We start from the raw sequence: 20,138 nt of genomic DNA on the forward strand, positions 1-20,138 counted from the left end.
GAGATGGTGGTAGTGTGTCAACTCTAGGTACATGGGTCTTGTGAAGGGACTGTCCTTGGGTCCTATCATTGCATTGACTCCGTCATGGCTGAGGGATTTCACATTGACACGGTCCAGGGTTTCCTTCTCGTGATCTGTCAGGGTCCTGTTCTTCAACAGGAGACAGTTGTACCACGAGGCCATTGCGTTAGTCGATTCGGTGGGTGATCCTGGTGTAGATTACTGGTGGCGATGTAGGAGTGTATAGGAAGGCCTGCTTGGGTTATCCGAGGTGGGTTTGATGAGAGCGCAGAGCGAGTTGTTGTCACAGTGATCGACTGGGCAGAGTTTGCTGTGCCCAGATAAGGTTTCCCCAGAGGAGCGCTCAGTGACAATCGCTCTCGAGCCTAACCCGTATATAGTTCCTCATGCGGTCCCGGTGATTTTCGTCTAGACATCTAGATATTGACGGCTCTAACTGACGTATCCTCCTTCGGAGCAGTTTGGTATTGACTGCAACCCGCCACCAATATGATGAGCGTGCCTCCCTGGAGTCTTCCGACATGGACACGAACTGTACCTGGGCTATGGGCTTGCTGAAATGTACACTGCGGTGTTGGTCTTGTTGCTTCTTGTTGTTCTTCTCATTCACGGTTGTCTCCACTTCATCCTCGCCCGGTACCTGGGCTATGGGCTTGCTGAAATGTACACTGCGGTGTTGGTCTTGTTGCTTCTTGTTGTTCTTCTCATTCACGGTTGTCTCCACTTCATCCTCGCCCGGTACCTGGGCTATGGGCTTGCTGAAATGTACACTGCGGTGTTGGTCTTGTTGCTTCTTGTTGTTCTTCTCATTCACGGTTGTCTCCACTTCATCCTCGCCCGGTACCTGGGCTATGGGCTTGCTGAAATGTACACTGCGGTGTTGGTCTTGTTGCTTCTTGTTGTTCTTCTCATTCACGGTTGTCTCCACTTCATCCTCGCCCGGTACCTGGTAACGTCCGCTTCGGCGTCTGCGTCGTGGAGGACTTTCGTGATTTGAGCACTCGTTTTGCACGTCACACAGGGCATTGCATTGGGATGTCATGGAGGATTGGGCTGTCTCGGTAGAGAGGTTGTGATCGTTGTGCCCCAAGCACCGTTTCTTGGTAATCGGTCTGGGTTTAGGTCTGTGTGTATCGATATTGGCCTCGTGAGACATCATGTATGCTGTTCGAAAACTAATGACTCGGTTCTATGATTATTATACTGTAGCGTCTATGGGATCCGTGTGTGTGTGTGTGTGTGTGTGTGTGTGTGTATGGGTAATGTAGTGTGGTGTGAGATGTATTAATGTGTACCATTCGCATGTAAATATATATATCCGTACACACTGCACGCATAGCCCTATAGTGAAGGTCTTTACACAGTCTACCACTATCCTATCTGCCACGCTTGTCCGGTTGGAATAAAGAAGTGGCGTGAGTCGGTAATATGTACCCAGCTCATGTACGCTTTCATATCATCCCTACCTACACCTGTGAATGTTGTCTATGTTCCTATGCATAGTATTGTTATGTTGAAGTGATGAACCTGTGTCAATAAAGGATACACCAGAGGCTAAGACGATTTGTTCCTTGTCATTTATTCACTGTCATTTACTCACATTTACACCACAAAAAATCACATATATATTTCAGGTTGAAATGCACACGGGAGGGTAGTCCACTAGTGGGACACGTAATGTTCATCGCCAACAACCAAGTAACAAAGGCACAATAGGGACAACATGTGTTAAGCTACACAACTGCTTTTACATTGTAAGGAGACCTAGGGTCTATCCATGAGGGACAGTGTCAAGATTGTTTTGCATTCCTTCTGAAGCTCCGGGTCTTGTAGACAGCTTTGTGTTTCGGGCGATGCAGATCTTTACACCGGGGACTGGGGCTGTAAACACAACGTACAACACCGTGCACAATGCTCAACATACTCTGGGTTCCATGACAATATCACTACTATAGCCATACCAAACGGTCTGGGTAAGGTCTAGCGCTACCATCCCCTCGGTTCTCAGCTCAGACAGAGGTGGAGATTACAGAGACGATGGATGGAGGTCCTTACATGAAGCTGGACTGCGAATTGTAAGGGTTGACGTTTCTGCTGCTCATGTAGTCTCGAGCTGAGGAGGGTATGGTCACCACATCCGGGATGTCTCTCTGACAATCAACCGGGATCCTTTCGTGCTTCCCCTTTAGGATGGTAGATGTCAGCACCATGGTCACCACGTACATGAGGTAGATTATGATATTGAACACGGCGATAGCGCACTCCATGTTATGCAACCTCTGCTGGTTGCTGATCAGAGGTCGGTACAGCAACTCCATGCAGCCTGCGATCACGGCCATGAACAGCTCAATGTTCATCATGATCAGGCACGTCAGCACGGTCCTGGTGCTATTGGTAGACTCCGGACCCCCGTAGGAGCCCTCGGAGTCGTCCAGTTTCCTTTTGCTCTTGGCTGCGAAGTAGCTGAGCACTATGCTCACCACCATGGCCAGGCAACCGAGCGTGATGAGGGCTATCCCCGCGTGGATGTAAGCGTGCTGGTATTCGGGTCTGCCTTCGGACGGAGGCGACTGCGTTGCGGCTGAGTCCAGCCGGCCCGTGGTCCTGGTAACGTGCCTGTTGTCAATGAAGTAGAGAACGTTGTTGGGAATGGTGAGAAATCCCACGATGAGAGAGGTGATGACTGCAATGGCACCTCCCAGCTTGCCCCTGAAACGGACCTTGCTCAGCATGGGGCCGTTAGGTACCGCTGACATTCTGCTGTTAAACAGATCTTTGCTCTTGGATATCAATGACTCGAAGCCTCCAAGGCTTGGTTTCTTGCGATTCATTTCTCTTTTAGGGAATCGCTGGCCTCCTCCCTGGGTTCCTAGGTTACCCGGGTTCTCTTTGTCCTTCCTTACTTACTCACGTTGCGAGACTGGGAGTACCCGAACGGTCCTCTTTTCTGTGGTTTTGTTTATCAATGGGATCCGGTTATAGTATCAGCCTAGCAATCCTTGAACATTTAATACAATGAAGCTCCAAGACCCCGTGATCGAGTTCTTAGGCTCAGGAGGTGAACGATGTGCGAAGTCTACAGGCGACCACCGTTGGTACAAGGTTCAGGGTATCACCAAAACCATACACTCCATGGTGTACTGCAGGAAGCGGACATCCGGTCACAACATGATAAGCATGGATCTGTTCACCAGGGTTGTAAAGGACCTGAACGCCAACCCGGAGAGCTCGCTCCAGTGGGTGCCTGAGTATGTAAGAAACCTGAATGCTCCCGAGTCCAAGGGCACCAAGTTCACGGAAGACCTGCTGCAACTGGTGAGGTCTAAAGCCCTGACCCCAGATGCCTGCAGACGCCTGTGGGACAGGAGCCGTATGTCCACCGGTATAGGCGTTGCGGTAGACGCACAGTGCAAGGACGTGTTCAACGGAAAGAAGAAGATAAGTGACGCGGGGCCCGTGTCTCGCCTCATTCTCACACAGCTCGAGGCCCTGTGCCTGACTCCCATTTGCGCAGGCCTCAAGGTTGCCGGTTTGCCCACGCCCGATATGTTCGGTGAACCCGGATCCTACACGTACCACAACGGCTGTACGCGAGGCTGCAAGGCCATCCGTGACACATGGGGCTCCTACACCGAGGTGGACCTTGTTGCCCACGACACAGTAAATGACAACATAGCGCTGCTGGAGCTCAAGACCAGGAACAACGACATTATCGACCAGACTACCCTGTGGCGATACAACACTCAGCTGTGGCTGACCTGGGTGATGTTCTCGCTCACGTACCCGAGCATGGCAGAGCGGTCAGCAGCATACCTTGTGATAATCAGACCGGGGACCAACCAGGTTACCATACGGAGTTGTTTAAGGCCCACAATATCTAAAAGTATACGCAGCAAGTTCCCGTGGCTCAACTGTTTCTGCACCCAGGTGCTTAATTGTCTAGCCCCTATGTGTGTGAACATGAGAGTCGAAACTCAGCTGGCCTCCTCTGCAAGTAGACGGGTATCCTGGGTAGACCCTAAAGACCTGTGTTATAGGAACATAATGTTCAACCAGGAAAAAATGAAAAACAGGAAGACTGTAGATGGGCCATTGACCTGGGTTTCGGATGATGTCTCTCGTGTTGACATCGACCAAGATCACGACAAGGAAGATCACGGCTAAGAGGAATAAAAACGTACATGCGGTGTACATTTTACATGTTCTCTTTGTATAGTCCTTTAGCAGGACTCTCCCTACGCCACAACACCACAGCAGCAACCAAGCACCAAGGAAAACACTTACCGAACCAGGACTAACGTCTCCACACGTAGAGCGTGTAGCCCAACTAGGGCTCATTTGACCAACCCCGGGCCCCTAGCCTAGAGCATTTGTCAAAGGGTGCATAACCACATCCAACCAAGGTGTGCACTGGGCTTACATGTGGGCCAGGTTAGACTGTCCGTGTGCACAGACTATAGACCTACTCCATTTGGCTGTTACTCGATCGGATAACGCTTTGAACCGAAATGGGGTTGAAACACAAGGCTATCCACGCAATGCTCGCAAACCCTCACCTGGCACCGTTCGAATTGATCGACAGACCCTGCAAGCGACAGGATTGGACTCTGATAGACCATCTCATGGTAATCCACAAAGTGAAGGAAAGTGACTACATCGAGGGTGATTCTCAGGCGTCCATAGTGAACATGGCCAGAACTCTGGCACTTTGCTACATCTCTGAGACTGCAGCCAGCCTGTGTGTAGTGCTCGTAAAGGACGGCTCCGTGGCCCAGAAACCATCCGTGAGGGAGCTCAGACTCAACCGAACCCCTGTACCTCACATAGAGTTCTGTAAGCGTAATCTGTGCGCCATAGAATACACCATGATGAAGCTGTTGGCCGACATGGGTATGAAAAACGACTTGTTTCTAGTGACCGGTGCCAAGGGAGACTCCTCCGAGGGCGAGCTCCTAAAGGGAACCTCGGTCGATAACCTGGTGTCTTTCCACCAGAAGTACCTGGAGTACCGGGAGTGCCAGGACGACATGTTATTCGCAAACACGCTCGACCGTTTCGAAGATCTGAATCCCGCAGAGTGTCAACTCTCCGCCGTAGATCCCGCAGACGGCTCGATAGACAGACCCGAGGGACTCGAGGGCGTCTTTGTGGCGACCTTCGCGGACCCCGAGACTATACAAGTGTCTGTATTGCGGGACGCGTGTCTACGGTGTACCACCACAGAGGCCGACACGCTGCTCGTGGAGTTGGCAAACATTCTGAAGGGTAGTGTGACCGTGTGCACCGGAGATTCAGATGTGGTGGCCGTGCTGACGGCTTGCGGCCGCGAGGGCATTACCATGAGGCTAGACAACAACAGCTACCACGAGGATCGAGACATGCACATGTCAACCTTTGGAGAGCTGCTGTTTGCCATTCCCGAACACAGCACCCAAAGAAACATGGCGTTTGGGGAGCTGGGTTCGAGCGAGAATAGGTTCCGAGTGCTTTCCGACATCTCAGCCGAGGAAGAATACCTGCTCCCGGCGCCTCGAAAACAACACGACGCTTTGGAGGTCATTCTGGATGATCACGGCAATGTCAACTTTAAAGAGAAACTAGCTAGGTACCTTTACCTAGGCGGGATCAGGGGATCTCTCTACTGCACCTTTCTGTATAGGTTCTTTGAGTCAACCGCACGGAACAGATTGCACGGTTTGGCCCTGGCTGTAAACAACGGCCGTCTCTGTGCCGAAACAGCCTGTTATATCTTCGAAACCCTGTGCCCCACATCTGACGAGAGTCAGCTATCGAGATCCGAATCGGATAACCCCCCGTCTACCGGCAAGAAGAGGACGATCTCCTGTGTCGAGGGACACCAAGTCCCCGAACTCTACCTAGACAAAGACGCAGAATATAAGGTGGTCCTGATGAAAGAACAGAAACATGTAATGAATTGCCTCAAGCGGTTGAGTAAAGCGTACATGAACGGGATGATACCGAGGGGCAGTTACGGACGTTTCTTGAGGTTGAACCGATCAGGGCCCCACTTTTACATGCGCGTGAAAGGAGATGTACTCCGAGACGAGACAGACCGAACGGAAAAGCTGGTTTTCATGATTCTATGTGGGACCGATTATAACATCGTTCCTATGGGACTAGGGATGAAGAGATTGCTGACCGGAGTGGTGACCAACTACCAGTCATTTTCGTCTTGGTGCAAAGAGGTGAAGATGCTACTGTGGGGAGCAGGATCTCCTCGGGAGTGTGACTATCACACTATGGGTATGAAGCTGGCTGATATCACAAAGATCCCAACAAAGACCCGGTCTAGGTACTGGACAGAGTTGAATTGCGGATTAATGGCTAAGACCATGAAATATGTCTGGGAATTGTGGAACCTGGAGAGGCCTAGACCCGGACCCAAATATGGGTTCTCTGTACACGACGGCGGTGGCATAGTCCGCTTTGACTGTGACACCTCTAATGAAATGGAACCTTGAGGCCGTGATGATGATGTTTTACATGCTGTTCTATATGGACAGCAGAGGATGTGAGGTGACTCTGGTCTGTCTGTACGAAGTGTGTTATGCTGTATACAATAAACTCTATCATACCTATCTGACTGAAATACATCTAGTCTCTTACTCTAGTCTCTTACTTATTAAGCTTGTCATTTGATAAGGTCTGGAACATCACCGGGCCCTTGTCAATGTGCACCACATGTGCCCTAATGTGGACAGTAATGAGGACAACATACGATAACATACATATGACAATATGTATAGGATATACTATACTCGCTAAGGTATACGTGCACATGCAATAACATCTTCTCTGAATGGTCTGAATGGTGTAGTAGATGCACACATACCCATGCTTGGATATATGAGCGAGGATGGACCCAAGATAGGCTGTCATATCAGACCACTTACCACTGTTAGACTGCCTTTGACAATGGAATAATTGTATGGATGTAACCCTCTGGCCTTGAAATGAACAAGGAGACACAGGTGTTTCACTCTTTCCACTCACAGGTGTTTATTTCGTTTGTAGTACACAGATCTTGGTTGGTTTGGTAAAGGACTCAGCTCTACTAGTCAGGCACTACATAACACAAAGACATCTTCCATAGACATTGTTGGCATATCAAACACATGCATGTTAAACGAAAACACTACCAAGGAGATGAAACTCCTATTGGCCTCAGGGACCATAGTGAAGGGTGTATTGCCCCTGAACAGTTGTTCCAGTGTATTAATCAATGCAATTTGATCTTTTCGGTGTACACGGAACTCTGATTCTTCTTCAGGAAGCAGTTGACCATGATCAATCAGTACTTCTATTGCGGGCATGATACGAGTGATCCTCTGGATGTAGGAACACATCGCAGGCATAGACAGTAAATCGTAGACTCTATCACCAAGTGCGCGTCGCACCTTGGTTGTGAGGTTATATTCGGGAGGATCCGTCCTGACTGAAACAGACACACAGACACATAGAGTACCTTAAGTTAAGAGCGAGTCATGATCAACATATCCAGGCCTTGACTTCACAGTACAGTTGTTTGCACTCACCGACTTTTCCTTGGTCCGTACATAAACAGGTCATCATATAGGTAGCGATCTCTCTCACGTATAACCTCGAGGAATCCAATTGCCCGTTCCTCGGTCTTGAGGCAGTGGTCGATTAACTTGTACATCGTCGTGACCGTATTGGTCTTACTGTCATATGACCTGAGTGTATCCCCACCATCCGGGTATCGCGTGAGGACTTGTTCAACGGTACCTCCGATCACTGTATGCCTCTCTGCTATGTCGTCCTTGAACCGCTCCAATGTATTACGATACTCCATTATACAGGCTGATGTTGTTTGTGACCGTGAATGTATATGTGGTAAAGGGGTTACTGCTTCATATGTGTGACTGTGAATGTATATGTGGTAATGCGTTAATCCTTCATATATATATATACCCCATGTCTGGATGAATGGTCTAGTAGAGGTACCCCTGTTTGGATACAAGAGCCATGATCTTGGATGTACCCAACCTCTGCTGAAATATCAGCACCTTTGCCAATTACATACTTGTATAATGTTTGTGGTTACTCAATGCATCATCGGCTAATAAACATCCACAGGCATTATGTGTAGTGAGGTATTCCATCATTTATTTTGTCTCACACATATAAACACAGCAAGGACATGATGATTACAGATATATGTTGTATATAGTGTATTGTATGTACATCCGACAGTTGTGTTGGTGAGAAGAAGAAGAAGAAGAAAAGTCCCAGGGTGTAGAAGGGCTAGGCCGAACGCTGTCTTCCTAACCACGGGTCCCGGTGTCACACGATCTTTTCAGGTTCTGTAGAGTGAAACACAGAGTGGGAGTGAGACAACCGTAACCGGACCACTGGTCACAGTTGCTGCTTTTATATGTATGAACGTAAGATGTCCTTACCCCTTTCCACAGCTCCGATCACCGACACATCTGTAGCGCAGATGACATGTACGTCCTCCTGCATGTTTGTCACATCATACCTCGTATCGCCAAACGAACAAGTCGTGGGAACGTACACAGGGTGGTACAAAGGTGAATGTGGACTCGAACATGGTTTATAAATACGGGACCGTCTGCTACGGGTCCAGTAGGTGATCAACACCAGCCCAAAAACAATTAACAATGGAGCCCCGATCAAGCTGATTTTGAGCCACCCGTCTTTGTTGTTACTCCACCAAGACTTAGTACTGTAGTAGTCGTAGTAGTCAACCATTGTGTCAACTATTGTGAAGAGCTGAGAGCCCACTACTTTGTGTAGCTTACTTGAATCCAAATTTCATGCCCTAGACATATACTTATATATAAAATCACCGATTGTTAGTAGTTTAGACAACCCCACACCTGCACTGACAGTTGTTCATTTTATGTCCACTTTGACAATGACCACTCGCCACACACTATTAGTATATAAAGAATTATTTCATTTTAATATACACAGGTGGCACATACATCGTGACAGTACATTGGAACCGCATTGCAAGCAAATAGCCTTCAGTGTTGTCCATGGTTTAAACAGTGTGCGGTGTCGTTGCAGCTCCATTAAAATCAGTGTAGTCACCCGGGATCACTGTGTTGTTGATCTGTCCGCAGCTGAGGTTAGTTCCACAACCAGGTCAATTTCCTCGAGATAGGTGAAGATCAGACTCATCACAACCAATGTGCGTTTATGGTGATGGGATACAATAATGTCTGCTAGGTCACAAACGTCTAGCCTCTCACTACGTCCGTAGGGAATACGCTCATACCCCTTGATGATTTCCCATGTCAGCAACAGTTTCACTCGTTTCACAGTAGCATCACTGAGGTTCAATATTGTGTCTTGAAATGATGTCTTTATCTCCGGGTTCCAACGCATATCATACTTCACAAGTTTCTCAAGGCCGTGAGCCTCGAGATCCGACACTTTGAAGTCAGGGTTGTGCCTTTTGAGTATGTGGACCAGAACATCCCAGGCTACATTATTGTTCAGGTAGGCCTCCATCATATGGATCAGCTTCTCGGGGTGTTTCATATCAGGCCTCAGCTTCCTTTTCATCATGGCAATGCTGTCTGTCAGTTTACCATCTAGGCCAAGACCTTTGTGGTCTTGTATAGCTGCCACTACTTTATCATAGACATCTTTATGTCTCATTAGGTAGTTGGCCATTTTGAACTTCTGAGTCAGTTCCATTCTGTGTGTCTGCTCTGGCCTCTCAGAGAGCTGGACATGCAACTGTGTAAATACTGTATGTGATCCTGTTATATCGTTGTATCGGTCCTCCAACCCTGTGTAATACATCCAGACCTTACCGCATGGTGAGAGACAAAGTGGAAAGTGGACAAAGTCTAGAGGTCCCATAGATGCTGTTACTTACCATTTTATACATCTCGACCTAGGTTCATGTAGACTACCCACAGCTGCAAGTCATGGCTGTACACGTATACCTCAAGAGATGGAATCAATGTCACCTGAGTGACAAACTCAAGGATGTCACATTCGATAGGTTCCTAGCCATCCCAAACAAACAGGTGATGGCTGAATACGGAGAAGTTTTCGCTAAGCACCATCGGAACCTTTGCGATACTCTACGAAAAGCGCTGATGCAGAAACTGTTGGTAGATCGGACAGACGCTGTTACACCTACACCATGGAAAAGTACAGGCACAGATCCCAGCGGTCTAGCGTCGACCATGAAGAGACTATCGGTCAAGGATCGACTGGGCGTCAGGAGAATATTCTTCAACTCTTCACCCCGTGACACAGACATGGGTTCCACTGTCACCAACTGTGAGCGACGTGTCTCCGCAAGGGACCGAATGGGGGTCCCGTGGAGAGCCAACAACTGGAGGCGAGAGAGAGGATTCAGATTGAGACCGGTGCACAGGATGGGTAACAAGCACTCTGAGTGTACTGGTACCAACATGGTCACTGGCAGACACAGTAGCCATAGAGCTCACCCTCATCGACCTCACCCTCATAGAGAACGTTCACGTCGAGGCGGATACCCTGGGCACAGAGCTAACATGTTGAGATTCAGAAACAACTACAATGACTGACCTGATAATGGCTGACTGAGGGCGCAGCTCTCAGGCATATGTGTATGTGTGATCGGGTCCTTGTAATGTGACAATATGTGAAAATAAAATGATGTCTACACAGAGGTGTGACTGTGAGCAGTTTATTTATTTCAATTCATTCTTTACATGTCAATGCAATACTCGACAGTACACTACATAGGGATAGATATACCAAATCTCCACTCACTACACACGGTCAAAAGTGGTGTATATAAAGGTGTGTATTCAACATGTATATTCTAAATTGACATTCACAAAAGAGGACATCAAACCTGCCTATCTAACTGCCTATCACAGAGAAAGACAGTCCATCCCTGGGGGTGTGTGGAGCTATAGCACTTCAGCACAGTCCTGTAGCCTTCTGAATGTGTCAACAATCTTCTTCCATAATGCTGACCAACATCTCTGACAGGCCAAGGGGATACACATACCCCTATTCCGGCTCTGGTGTAGGTGTCCTGGGAACCGCACAGCTCCAGATCATCGGCATTATGTTGGTCAAATTACTCTGGGGATTGGAACCCACCCGACGGTGGTGTTGGTAGTAGCAGGTTGAGCCGAAGCGGCACGTCCCACGGCCTTCATCGAAGTATCGGCACGGTTTACTCGCCATGTAGTCCTTGTATATCTGGATCAGTTTCTGCTTCCCGTCTTTATCTTCGACCCAGTGGTCACTTGGGATGTAAAAGCACGATCTGGTTCTACACGCTGGGCACAATTTAACTTGTTTGGCATCGAGGAATGTCACTCTCCTCCATGTGCGGATGCACCCCAAACAAAAACAGTGGTTACAGTTGGCCAGAATTCCGAATCTCCGCTCCCTCGGATTGTCTTTGTTCAACACCACATCCAGGCACACACAACACACCTTGTCTCTACTGTGCTGGATGGAAATGGGGGTTCCCTCGTCAGTCTCCATGTGTGTCTCTGAGAGCTGTCTCTCCACATTTGCGAGCTCACTCGGACCACGGTAAGGTTGTCCCTGACCACACACTGCAACCGTTACCCAGTCCATCACATCTTGCCCCGTAGATGTTGCTGCTGCCATTGCCATTGCTATCTGTAGGGATTAGCCTGGCTGTTGTGAACAGTACCACTGTTAGTGGTAGTAAAGTAAACTAATGTCTCCAACCATGGACAGGGTATCAGCCCATGCTAACAAGGAGTGTTGTCTATTGTGTGGTATTACATTGACTAAGGGCTACATAGTCTATTGTGACAATTAGAATTGAAATGGTCCGTACCAATGTCATTGGTACACACCGGATGGTACTAGGTGTCGATGTGTACCCTTTGTTAAGTGTACACGTTTTAACCACTCAAAAGTCATCCTCACTCTCCAAGTTTGAATCATAACATCCTTTGAGAAACACAGTTCTTGGTTTAGTATCTGGCTTACGATCCGGACCTTTGAAAGGTTTGCCATGTGTCTTGCCTCTATATCGCTGATCTGTCAGGTCTGGATACAATTGGTTGTTGTTGCTTTGCAACTGGAGCCCTTGATCATTTTGCTTGGTGTAGTCCATCTCTTGCGTATACTCTCGAACCGAATTTGGTGGCTGCTGTTGTAATGTCTGCTGCGGAAGACCGTGCTGCCGAAGCTGTGGATACCGATCATTGTCCTGAGTCTGGGGTAGCTGCTGATGCGGCTGCTGAGGTGGCTGTTGAGGTGGCTGCTGATGTAGCTGCTGATGCGGCTGCTGATGTGGGCACTGCTGATGCTGTAAAGTTTGGGGTAGCTGCTTAAGCGGTTGTTGGGGAAGGTAATTGGGGATCCTGCTAATGAAATTGCCTTCTGGGATAGGTGGAGCAGAAGGGTAGGTTGTACACATTTTATTCTGGAGCCAGCCCAGTGGTACATCCACTAAGGGAGCTGAGATGTTCTTGGGTTCAAACAGTGATACATGGACCAGGCGGTTAGACCCCAATCCCTGCTGGTTGTATGGCTTAAGGCATGCTGAGCTAATGCAATACCGAAACAACAGATATATGTAGTATCTGGACAGTTTGCCAGCCTCAAACAATATCGGATCCGGTATAGGCGTTCCGCAACGCCCAGTGCTATTGCATTCCATGCGGTGTAGTGAATCTACATCAGCTCTGGGAATGTACAACATATCAGCTCTTTGCCACATATCCCGCAAGACCCGCAAGGTCATCTGGAGGGTGTCTCTGTCTTTGGACACTGTATATGTCATCAACCCTGTAGCTGGCGCACCTGCCACTATGAGGCACTCGAACAGCGACACGGACGCATGTTCAGAGAACACGATCTCTCTACGACCCGAACCGTTCATCTCCTATTTACTACCCCAGATGTGTTACAGAGACCTAAGCTATATCGTAACACGCTTTACGTGTGACAGAAATGGCAGAGGAGAGGCTTCACACCAGGAGCTGCGCAGAAAGGTTGCTCGACTTGGTAGAGCGTTACAATCTGTATCACGTTAAGACCTTACATTACAGCGATGTGACAAGCGTGCTGCAGTGGCTTGGGGTAAACACGGGGGAATTCACCTTCGCCCACTATGAAGACACCGTAGCGGTATTCAATAGGGCTGTGGGACAGTGTAAACTCCGGAACGTAGGAGTAATGGGTATTCACGAGGAACCTCAGGTCGAGGGTAGAGATCGCTTAGTGGTACACATAAAAAGAGACTACAAGCCAGAGATCAGGACCTGTAAGTATGACTCCGTTGTACTGTTCCTGGTGATCCAATGCAATACGAGAGCCCCGTACTCTCATGAGCTGACCAAGTTGATCCGAGACACACATACACTGATCGGGAATCCCCGGACCCCCATATTCCCCAGGTTTGCCAGGTGTAGTCCTCAGCACGTCGAAGCCATCTCTCAGCAGGCGCAACCGGTTATAGACGGCTTCTTGCCCTCGAGCTATAAAACGACCACACCCAGGACGTCCACGGTGATCATAGACAGCTTTGGCCGCAAATACGAGCTTCTAACATCTACCGAAGAGGCCAAGCCATGGAGTGTGTACACAGACATAGCGGTACCCCGGGATTCGAAATGTGAATTCGACATAGAAGAACTGATAACAACGCCAAACAAGGTGATGGGTAGAGGAGGCTTCGGGGTGACCGTGCCCCTCAGCGATAGCATGGTCGCAAAGACCAACCTGTTTCCGGAAATGGTGAACTGGAGCGTTCCTTTCGTAGACAAGGAATTCAATCGCTACGCGCATATCGCTTCTCAGGTGGAGGAGGTCATGATCGGCGTCTCCATACAACACCCAAACATCCTGCGCACATTCGGAGGTTTCTGGTGCGACATTCCCGGCTACCAGTTGGGAGGTAGAGCTGTGCTGGTCATGGAACGAGCCCTCTTCTCGCTGCAGGAGTTCATGTGGCGTATAGGCGAACACTCTAGCTCTGTAGTACCCGCGGTCGAACTGGACACCCTAAGAGGGCTGGAGTACCTGAGATCCAGAACGATCCAGCACAGAGACTTCACGTACAGGAACGTCTTGGTCTGTCACCAGCCGGACAGGAAACCATTACCCTTTGCTTTCAAGATCAGCGACTTTGGCACATCGTGCAACTTCTCTACCCCAGATCAGCCTAGGGGCAACCGCACTAACATGGCTCCAGAAGTGCTGTGGTGCTTGAACTCAGCCACCGGGAGTGATATATTCAGCTGGTACTGCGTGATGTGGGAGTTACGCAGTGGCTTGCCCCTGGTAAATTACAAGGCTTCAGATCACACATATTGTAAAAAGACATACGCTGAGAATCTCTCCAAGCTGGTTGGGGTATACAGCCCTGAAAGGGATTCAGCGTTCGAGCTCAGCCACATGAAAGCGATCAACGCTCGCGCCCTTCATGCCAAACACAAAAACAAAAGGCCAAATGTAAAGAGGATACTGGACAACCTCCATCAGATGGGACATGCCATAGCGGACAGGACCTTTATCTGTATGGGAGTGCTTTGCATTACGCTGTTCCCTCAAGAGAGGTGGTCTCCATCCCAACTGCTGGAGCTCACTCGATACCAGTGTTTGAGTGGGGATATCAGTGACGCACGGTTACCTTCCGAACAGATGCCGTTGTCCGTACAGGTAGGGGAGTATAGGTCGACCGACATCATAGTAGGAGACGACTGCGTCCCCGAGGGACTCACTAAATTGGTGTCAGATGGATCGGCGACGGGATCCACCATTTCAGTGATCACGTCCGACTCAAAAGTGTACTACGGGATAGACTTTATGAGGTTGGCTCCTGATCTTATCCAGCCTTACACCTGGTACTCAAAGAAGGTGAAAGCGCTGGAAGATGTATATAAGAGCAAGTATAACAAACGCAAGGCTGGTGACAACGACAACCTTGTAGGGGAAAGGCTGTCGAAAATGGCTCCTGGAGGTAAGGTAGTAGACAATTCAAGACAAGAGGGAATTTCCAGGGTCCTCGGACTAAGACAACAGGTTCCTTTTCAACCAGCCGTTACGGATGTGACACAGGCATCCCACCCGGAGGACGAGCTGCTGCCCGTACCAAACACCGATGCTCACCGCGCGGAAAGAGATATTGGAAAATCCGGGGCCCTCATCCTAGATTACACTGACCTACAACGCAGCAACGCCTCGGTACAAATGTTGACCTGTAGTGATGCTGGTGATGCGATACTCAGCAGTGGCGATGATGCCAACATGTCTTTCATGAGCGATACCGCAGACAGCACTCTAAACACTGTGTCAGGTCAACTGACATCCCGTGTCATATGCGGCAGGGCCCAAGGGCAGGACATTGAAGCTTGTCTCCAAGATGCCCCGCAACCACAACCACCAAGAGAATTGGCCGCGGACCCAGTCCCGCTAGCCGTAGAGGAGCAGTATGGTTCAGTCATTTTGCGAGGCAAACAGATTGACGGGGAGATAGACACGACCATGGTCATTCTCAAGAGCCACAACGAGAAGGAGATAGCACGTTTCACAGACAACGTAGTTGTCCAGTCTCAGGACATGACCCGAACGCACCCTCTCATATTCGCTGGTCCCAGAGACGGATTGTGTAGGTGCTCTAGGCGCAACGGCATGTTCATCTTCCAATATGCCCAGTTCTTCCAGGGGTGCAAGCAGGTGTTGAACTGGAATGAGTCGGAATCACCTAACTCGGTACACGCCTTCCTGCAACAGGTTTTTCTCACACTCAAGGCATCCGTAGACCTGGAGCTGGTGCCCACTCACATGACCGAATGGAGGGATGTCCTGATCGGTAAAGGGGCCGTGATGATCGACATTGTCCCTTATCTCAGCAGGAACTTCAACATGCCCCAGTCCTCGATGTTTGGCAAAGAATGTAGGAGCTTGGTCAGTCTCTGTACTACTATGGTGGCAAAGCACTTACCCAAATCCAATCTGTGCAAATGGCTTTGCAACCTGAGCACCGGTACGTCCTCCTCGCATGTGCTGACCAATGCCATCCAGTGGTTGAGACAATTCGATATCATCGAAAGGACTACTCCATACTTGTCGACCATAGACGGTAACTGTTTCACGTTCAGGGATTATTTGTCCGACATACCAAACTGGCTGACACACCTGGGTGAGGAAGAAGAAGCTTGTAATAGAAGCAGCGCCAAACTCGTGGTGTACGGAGACCCGAAGCCTTCCAGAGGCAACCAGACAGCAGAGGGTATGGGTGATACCAAGATGAATGGACTGGTTAGGAACATAGTGCTCAGGATGAGAGTCAAGATATTCGGCTCATCGAGGCTCCAAGTGACCACACTGGATTGCACACAGGGGTTGGCGAAGGTGACTCTCAACAACTCTGCACTCTCTGGGATTTCCAGCTTAGATCACCTGGACCGGTCGAGTTTACTCAACCACAACGGCGTATGTTTTGCACATGACTCAGTTTCGCAGAGTGAGTCCAAGTGGGCCCCAGTCATAATGTTCACAAGGTGTAAGAGACCGGGACCTGTGCAGGAGTTCACTATCGAATATTACAGGATGACGATCCTGGTGGTTCTACTGAGCCAGCAGGGCTCGGTGAGATCTCTCAGAGAGCTGTTTGAAAACTTGGTGATGTTCAGCGTGACAGACTATTAAGTGCAAAGACAGGACACCCTAGGATGTGGTTGTTTTTGTAGGTCATCCCCTTGTACATGTACCGATGTACTAAACCAGTCTTTACCATTACGCTAAGGATGTGTGACTACAATTGTGCATAATGCACACAATAGAACACAGATGGAAATCACCGGCAAGGTATTGACAATACCCCCGGTTGTGTGTATGAGGATATGCCGGGTTAAAAAAACATTGGCAGAGATACCGCTGACATAGTGAAGGTGGAGAAGCACTTCGCTTTCCCGGAGACTGTGAATCTGAAATACATTATGAAAGGCCAACCAGAAGCAGCTCTGTACGAGCTGTATGCAGTTGTAGCTCACCGTGGTACACCCTACTGTGGACATTACACAGCTTACGTGCGGGAAGATGACAGTTGGTATCTTGCAGACGATAGTTGCGTAAGGTTGTGCTCATGGGAGGATGTCATGTCAACCTACCAAGCGTTAGGCTCTACCTACAATGTCGGGGTAGCTTACATGCTGATGTACCACAGGATGCACAGCGATTGAACTTCTAGTGACATGTACAAATGTATGTGTGATGTTGTGATGTCTCTGTACAAATGTGATATACTATTGTTGATGTACCATGTCGATGTTGTACCATGTGTCTAACGTAATAAAGGTGTGTTACATGTACATTAGCCTCATCATTGCTATCCTGTGGCTTCTGTCAACGCATGTATGATTGATGACCCTGTCATTAGTCCAGCGCCGCTGAGGCATTTCCGTTCTTTCTACCAAAACACAATGTACTTATTTATATGTCATACTACACACCATAAGCTTGGTTATACTATTTGGTTATACTATTATACAATTGGGTTATAAAAAAGTATTATAACGTAATAATAGTGTGTTAAATCGCAATTAGCATCATTGCTATCCTGTGGCTCCTGTCAATGTCTGTATGATTGTTGACCCTGTCAGTAGTCCCACACACACCATACGCTGTGTTATACAAAGTAATCCATGTGTGTTATATCTGCATTAGCCTCATCTGTCACGGTTGCTTTCATTAGGCTTCTCTCATACAGTTGATGGTGCAGGTATATGAATGATTCCAAGAGATCGTCTTGATACTGATACATGTAATTCTTTTTATTATGTCATACACACAATACAATGTGGGTTATACAATGGCTATACAACGCCCAATAGGATAGCTGTGTTACAGGGATGTGCTATACATACAGGCACACAGGTATAGAGCATCTAGCTAAGGTAGATGTCACACATTATGCAATCTGAATCACTTGTTAACAAAATACCTATCGAGTGTATTAAGAACAACCTTAGGTTTGTTTGCCTTGTGCTCTCGAATCGAATACTTGGATGACAGTACTACAGACGTGCATGGTTTCTCTAACTGAGACACACACACAGTGTTAGCCAGCACCTCTAAATATTGTATCATACAAGCACTTTGGGGCCCAGGTACAGGCTGCTTCTTTTTCACCGTATGGAAAGACATGATAACAACTCTCACATAGAGACAAGATATTCGTTGTCTTCGTCAAAGTCCGTTTCCTGGTCTTCAGGATCGCTATTACACCCTGTCCTTTCTGGACTGTTGTCTAGTCTATCGTTACCGTCGGACTCGAAGTCAAGATACTCTTCATCTGCATCTGCAGCAGATATAGCCCCAACAGGATGGGTGTCCTCTCTGTGTAGTAGCCCTTGCTCCTCACAATCCACCTCACTCTCACCGTCGCGATTGGATGACTGTTGTTGAAGGGTGTCAGTGGGCAATGCAGCTTGATGGGTGACCTTGGTCACCTTTGCAGCGTCTCCGCTTAAGGGCCGTCTCTTGGACTGTGAAAGACCTGGACTCCGATGTGAAGATGTAGAGCCTCCTGGTGGGTTGATGAGGTCGTGCGTTTTGACAATCTCCTGCTGATTGAGGGACCTCCCGCCCTCACTAGTTCCCTGTTTCTGTCTGGGCGTATTGGCCACTTTGCCCCTTTGAGTCTTCTTGCAGACTGTTATATCCTCGTGCTCAGAGTCGGTGTTGATGACGGGAGAGCGAGCGGAGTGTATCTTGGAACGATGTGCCCCCTTTATACATAGCTCACGTTTCTCCTCCCCTTCGTCGTAGACATCACTGTCGGAGGAGGAGGAGGACTGCATGTTTTTGTATAGAGGGGAATCTCGGTTGCTGGTCCCTGTGTTCATAGCAGGCCTTACTCTTTTGCACCTAGTGTCAGACTTGTCCTGTCTCTCTTTAGCATGAGTCTTCTCTTCCCTGTCAAAGGCCTTGACAAAGGGAACTTTGTTGACCACCTTGGCACTCTTGCTACGTCTATCGTCACTCTTGTCGAACTTGCGTTTGCCCTTTGTACGTTTGACACGCTTCACATCTGGCTTGATTGAATCCTCAGAGTCTGATTGCAGTGCTCGCTTATACACCAGACCGTCATCTTTTATACGGCTACAGCTAGGCTCAGGCGAGTACTGGTGCGTGTACTGGTATTCTTCGGACTCTTCGGACTCTGAAGAATACACAAGTCTACACTTGCGTCGCCGACTGACATTACTTGTCTTACACTTAGCCTTCTTTGCACTGCTTTGAACCTGAGCACAGAAAGCTTTGTCATCCTCATCCTCATCTTCGACGCTGTATTCATCCTCTGTGGATGCGTCGTCTATGAAGTCATCACTGTAATCGTATTCGTCAGGCATCTGGCTGTTGTCGTACATCATCGTATCCTCCAAATCTTCGCCCGGGGTCTCATGCTCATCTTCTGCAAACTCTTGAAGACTGTCATCATCTTCACTGTTCGCTTCCTCAGCCTCGCTCAGCCAAGGGTGGTCGTCGTCGCGACTGTACCTGAGGCGCCGGGAACTGTGTGCTGGCACATCGCGGGCCTTCTTGCCACTCTTGGACCTGGATGCCTTATAGGCTGAATGTTTAGTTGACTGTGAGGCAGAGGGATCTCGCTTCACCGATGTGGGGTGGTGGTGGTGGGAAGGTGCTTGTTTCGTACCAAGTTTGCCAACACCGCTCTTGCTACGCATATCGCTCTTACTGCCTTTAGCAATAGGGTTGATCTTGGTTGACCTTTGTGGAGAGACCAGCTGGTCTGAAGTCACCCTGGGGTAATCCCGGGTGCCCTGGAAAGATGACAATACCTTGCGTCTCCAATTGTCGGTGGATGTAGACTCTAGGCAATTCACCAGAGCTATGCTGAGTCTGTCCTGCAAGCCGTACGTCTTGAGTATATTTACAACGGTTCGGTTGGTAATTACCCAGTCGCGAAGGATGTCACTATATCGCCTGTCCAGCAGAGTGTTGTCCAATCCCAGGAGGGTACAAACAGCTTCTCTCCTGAGATGGTCATCGTTCAACCAGGGTTCGCTCAGCAGCAGAGTCGACATGTTCTTGATCCATGTCGTAATCGGACTTGAATCCTGTGTGACGATAGA

The sequence above is a fragment of the Coregonus lavaretus genome (genome assembly GCF_964263955.1).
Source record: "Coregonus lavaretus genome assembly, chromosome: 34".
Lineage (NCBI taxonomy): Eukaryota > Metazoa > Chordata > Actinopteri > Salmoniformes > Salmonidae > Coregonus > Coregonus lavaretus.